The following is a 6,545-nucleotide window of genomic DNA, read 5'->3' as shown; positions in this document are numbered from 1 at the left end:
GTTTATAGCAATACAAGCCCACCTTAAGAAGCAGGAAACATCTCGAATAAACAACCTAACCTTGCACCTCAAGCAATTAGAGAAAGAAGAACAAAAAAACCCCAAAGCTAGCAGAAGGAAAGAAATCATAAAAATCAGATCAGAAATAAATGAAAAAGAAATGAAGGAAACGATAGCAAAGATCAATAAAACTAAAAGCTGGTTCTTTGAGAAGATAAACAAAATAGATAAACCACTAGCCAGACTCATCAAGAAAAAAAGGGAGAAGACTCAAATCAATAGAATTAGAAATGAAAAAGGAGAAGTAACAACTGACACTGCAGAAATAAAAAAATCATGAGAGATTACTACAAGCAACTCTATGCCAATAAAATGGACAATGTGGAAGAAATGGACAAATTCTTAGAAATGCACAACCTGCCAAGACTGAATCAGGAAGAAATAGAAAATATGAACAGACCAATCACAAGCACTGAAATTGAAACTGTGATTAAAAAACCTTCCAACAAACAAAAGCCCAGGACCAGATGGCTTCACAGGTGAATTCTATCAAACGTTTAGAGAAGAGCTAACACCTATCCTTCTCAAACTCTTCCAAAATATAGCAGAGGGAGGAACACTCCCAAATTCCTTCTACGAAGCCACCATCACCTTGATACCAAAACCAGACAAGGATGTCACAAGGAAAGAAAACTACAGGCCAATATCACTGATGAACATAGATGCAAAAATCCTCAACAAAATACTAGCAAACAGAATCCAACAGCACATTAAAAGGATCATACACCATGATCAAGTGGGGTTTATTCCAGGAATGCAAGGATTCTTCAATATACGCAAATCTATCAATGTGATAAACCATATTAACAAATTGAAGGAGAAAAACCATATGATCATCTCAATAGATGCAGAGAAAGCTTTCGACAAAATTCAACACCCATTTATGATAAAAACCCTCCAGAAAGTAGGCATAGAGGGAACTTTCCTAAACATAATAAAAGCCATATATGACAAGCCCACAGCAAACATCATCCTCAATGGTGAAAAACTGAAAGCATTTCCACTAAGATCAGGAACAAGACAAGGTTGCCCACTCTCACCACTCTTATTCAACATAGTTTTGGAAGTTTTAGCCACAGCAATCAGAGAAGAAAAGGAAATAAAAGGAATCCAAATCGGAAAAGAAGAAGTAAAGCTGTCACTGTTTGCAGATGACATGATACTATACATAGAGAATCCTAAAGATGCTACCAGAAAACTACTAGAGCTAATCAATGAATTTGGTAAAGTAGCAGGATACAAAATTAATGCACAGAAATCTCTGGCATTCCTATATACTAATGATGAAAAATCTGAAAGTGAAATCAAGAAAACACTCCCATTTACCATTGCAACACAAAGAATAAAATATCTAGGAATAAACCTACCTAAGGATACGAAAGACCTGTATGCAGAAAATTATAAGACACTGATGAAAGAAATTAAAGATGATACAAATAGATGGAGAGATATACCATGTTCTTGGATGGGAAGAATCAACATTGTGAAAATGACTCTACTACCCAAAGCAATCTACAGATTCAATGCAATCCCTATCAAACTACCACTGGCATTTTTCACAGAACTAGAACAAAAAATTTCACAATTTGTATGGAAACACAAAAGACCCCGAATAGCCAAAGCAATCTTGAGAACGAAAAAAGGAGCTGGAGGAATAAGGCTCCCTGACTTCAGACTATATTACAAAGCAACAGTAATCAAGACAGTATGGTACTGGCACAAAAACAGAAAGATAGATCAGTGGAACAGGATAGAAAGCCCTGAGATAAACCCACGCACATATGGACACCTTATCTTTGATAAAGGAGGCAGGAATGTACAGTGGAGAAAGGACAGCCTCTTCAATAAATGGTGCTGGGAAAACTGGACAGGTACATGTAAAAGTATGAGATTAGATCACTCCCTAACACCATACACAAAAATAAGCTCAAAATGGATTAAAGACCTCAATGTAAGGCCAGAAACTATCAAACTCTTAGAAGAAAACATAGGAAGAACACTCTATGACATAAATCACAGCAAGATCCTTTCTGACCCACCTCCTAGAGTAATGGAAATAAAAACAAAAATAAACAAATGGGACCTAATGAAACTTCAAAGCTTTTGCACAGCAAAGGAAACCATAACCAAGACCAAAAGACAACCCTCAGAATGGGAGAAAACATTTGCAAATGAAGCAACTGACAAAGGATTAATCTCCAAAATTTACAAGCAGCTCATGCAGCTCAATAACAAAAAAACAAACAACCCCATCCAAAAATGGGCAGAAGACCTAAATAGACATTTCTCCAAAGAAGATATACAGAATGCCAACAAACACATGAAAGAATGCTCAACATCATTAATCATTAGAGAAATGCAAATCAAAACTACAATGAGATATCATCTCACACCAGTCAGAATGGCCATCATCAAAAAATCTGGAAACAATAAATGCTGGAGAGGGTGTGGAGAAAAGGGGACACTCTTGCACTGCTGGTGGGAATGTGAATTGGTTCAGCCACTGTGGAGAACAGTATGGAGGTTCCTTAAAAAACTACAAATAGAATTACCATATGACCCAGCAATCCCACTACTTGGCATATACCCTGAGAAAACCAAAATTCAAAAAGAGTCATGTACCAAAATGTTCATTGCAGCTCTATTTACAATAGCCAGGACATGGAAACAACCTAAGCGCCCATCATCGGATGAATGGATAAAGAAGATGTGGCACATATACACAATGGAATATTACTCAGCCTTAAAAAGAAATGAAATTGAGCTATTTGTAATGAGATGGATAGACCTAGAGTCTGTCATACAGAGTGAAGTAAGTCAGAAAGAAAAAGACAAATACCGTATGCTAACACATATATATGGAATTTAAGGGAAAAAAATGTCATGAAGAACCTAGGGGTAAGATAGGAATAAAGACGCAGACCTACTGGAGAATGGACTTGAGGGTATGGGGAGGGGGAAGGGTGAGTTTTGACAGGGCGAGAGAGAGTCATGGACATATACACACTAACAAACGTAGTAAGGTAGATAGCTGGGGGGAAGCAGCCGCAAGGCACAGGGATATTAGCTCGGTGCTTTGTGACAGCCTGGAAGGGTGGGATGGGGAGAGTGGGAGGGAGGGAGACGCAAGAGGGAAGACATATGGGAACATATGTATATGTATAGCTGATTCACTTTGTTATAAAGCAGAAACTAACACACCATTGTAAAGCAATTATACCCCAATAAAGATGTTAAAAAAAAAAAAAAAAACAACACTGTCATCAGACAAGGCCATTGGGTGTGACGGAGTAAGGCACAAACAAGAGCACCCTGTGATCATGTCACCACACAGGATCAAAAGAGAATTATGTAATCCCCAAAATGATGAAATATTCTCCTAATCTAGCTAACAAAACTGACTTATTTCCTTACAAGTTAATTTTAGCTCTACGCTCTTCTTTTTGCCATCCAAATAAACCAACCAGTTCTAAGACATACTTTCTTTGCCCTCAATAAAATGTAATTTCATTCCTCATAGCTTCTTTACTGAAAACACACATTCTACTTTCCTACTGTACACTGAAATGTTTCCGTATTATTCCTATTAGTTTTAATTACATGTTTAAATTAGAACCCTCAACTCTTAAAAACTTAAGTTTCTAGTGAGAACTAAGAAGTAAGCAATTATGAATTGTCTTTTACATTAGCATTCTATAGATTGGCAAACATAAATACCAGTGATAATTTCTCAAAACATTAGTTTTCTTATAGAGAACATCTCAGGGTGGCACCAAACATTTTCATTAATAGTCTTAAATACCTTTAGTTTTTTTATTTAGTAATTGATGTCTCAGTATCTTAATTTTTGGGAAATCATCTAGCTATTCAATAAACTTCCATCACTTAAATTAATACAACTCTAGAACTTTGAGTTACCAAATATCTGTAAAGATCATTTTAAGTAGACATTTCTAAAATATAATTATTTTTAAAGAGTTTACCCAAAAGTTCTTATCTCATTTACATTTGAAGTCTTATCATATCAAGTTATTTTCCTTGCAACAGATATAATAAGGTCTTATTTGACTTCTATTAAGCCTAGGTACAATACAGTAATATACTTAATGATGATGACTGTAATGACATGTTTATATTAATTAGATCAACAAACTTTAATACCAGGTATCAAGATAATATTGAATATTTCCCAGTTCACATGAACCTGGAAGTCAATTTGGTCAGTTTTTTTTAATATTTAATTTTTAAGCACTCCCTTTTAAATTGAATAGAGGTCTTTATAAATTCAATTTTGATAATATTTTTCAAAGTTAAAGATATCTCATCATATAATGTGTACACAGACATAAAAACAGGCAAAATGAGATCTCATTGCTTTACTTAAAACTTAGTTATGAATCAGGTATTACAATATAAACTTACTAGTTTACAAAGAACAGTTGGAATACATTAACGTTGCTTGCTCATGTGACTAAGGCTTTACTATTTGTAAAGTTTGGCTAAGGGAGCATTTCCAGTGGTTTGAATTTTAAAACTGCCACTTTTTTTTCCCCTTGATTTCAGGTCTTGCCTGATTGAGCTAGCTAGGCTCAGTCTCAGGTCCTTGTGGCCTGTATTTACATTTCTGGTTTGTAGAAATTTGCAAGAGAAAGACAGTTGCTTTTAGTTCCCTAAAGAACAGGTAGGTCTGTCACCTAAAAGATACTAAAATATTTTATCAGTGATAAGATTTCTTACTAAACTAAACTTTATTTTATGAGTTCTATGTTCTAGAACTTTAGAGTTCAATTTATTATGCCTTCAAAAGTTTGTATAAGGCTTCAGCAAAGACCATTTTTCTGAGTTCACAAGTTAAGCTCGGATCAAAATCATTATTTTTATTTTTTATTAACCCTTGGATGTTTATTCCCAGTTTTTACTTATTTGTATGGCTCAGGTAACCCTATTGGTTTCTTTTAATATGCTTAATATTTCCTGAGGGGCAATCTATATGCCTTGTCTTATAATACCACGCAGGGGAAGCATTCCCCAGTGAAACTTGTCTATCCCACAATATAATTAAACAAAAGAGATGTAACCGCCTTATATAAATCCCATTTAAATATACAGATTTTATATACGTTCATCTCAATTTTATCAACTTTATACCCTTAACTTTAGTTTTCGTTAGGATTCAATCAACAACCTTTGATCTTACAGGAGGAGTTCTAGAAGTTTTTTTTTTTTTTTTCTTTCTGTTCCCTGTCCATTTTATCTATTTTTATATAAAAGGCCCTGGGATCCCCAGAGGGGGCTGCAGCTGAGGAGCTCAGGCCCTTTGGCCTAACTGTTGCCCCAAATAATTGCCGGTCATGTACTGATCTCAGTGTAATTTTTTTTTTTCTAGTCCCTTAAAAGTATATTTTAAAACTGAGGTAAATAGAATGCACTTGTTTGGCTTTTAATGTTGGGGACCAGTAGGGGGTCCCTTTTGGCCCATGTAACCTTAGGTAGTGTAGTAATATCAAAACCTTGTGTTTTAATCACATAAATGTCCATTTTATTTATCCCATTTTAAATAACCATCTAAAGGTTTTTTTTATTCGAGATAATTCCTTTTAAAATTTCTACCTTGCTGGAAATAGCATCTAGATTTTCCTTAAGGATTTTTTCCTGTTAACCACAAATGAAGCTTCCCAAAACAGGTTTTCTTGTTTTAAACTAAAGAAGTTCTTAGGTTAACCATTAGATATACCTATTATTTTTTTCACCTTTAGTTTGCTTTTTGTCTTAGAGGTACCAATAAAACAGCTGTTTATAATGAGAATGCTCTAGATTCGCCAATTTGTTAGTTTCTCCAATTTAAAATGATCCATCGGGCTTCCCTGGTGGCGCAGCGGTTGAGAATCTGCCTGCCAATGCAGGGGACACGGGTTCGAGTCCTGGTCTGGGAAGATCCCACATGCCGTGGAGCAACTGGGCCCGTGAGCCACAACTACTGAGCCTGCGCGTCTGGAGCTTGTGTTCTGCAACAAGAGAGGCCGCGACAGTGAGAGGCCCGCGCACCGCGATGAAGAGCGGCCCCCGCTTGCCACAGCTAGAGAAAGCCCTCGCACAGAAACGAAGACCCAACACAGCCAAAAATAAATAAAATTTAAAAAAAAAAAAAAAAAAAAATGATCCATCATTTGGCCATTAATAAAATATATATTAATAGTGATTCAAACCAGTAAGACACAAGAGGCTTTCCCATAAGAGAGTGGAGTTGTCGCGTAAGTAAAATCCAGAGAGTTTACTCTCAAAAATAGTATGTCAGGTCAAGTTTTCAAAACACATACACACACATTCACACAGAACATCCTACGATGATCAGGTAGAACATTTATATCTCAAAGACACAGAAAAGTACAAGCTCCCCCTAGAAAGACTTTATTTAAAGTCAGAATTCTGAAAGGATTTTTTTTACCAAGTCGGTTTTTTAACCTTAATTTAACTTAACTGTGTAT

This window comes from Phocoena sinus, chromosome 20, assembly GCF_008692025.1.
Source record: "Phocoena sinus isolate mPhoSin1 chromosome 20, mPhoSin1.pri, whole genome shotgun sequence".
In the NCBI taxonomy this organism is placed as follows: domain Eukaryota; kingdom Metazoa; phylum Chordata; class Mammalia; order Artiodactyla; family Phocoenidae; genus Phocoena; species Phocoena sinus.
Note: the sequence above shows the minus strand (reverse complement) of the source record.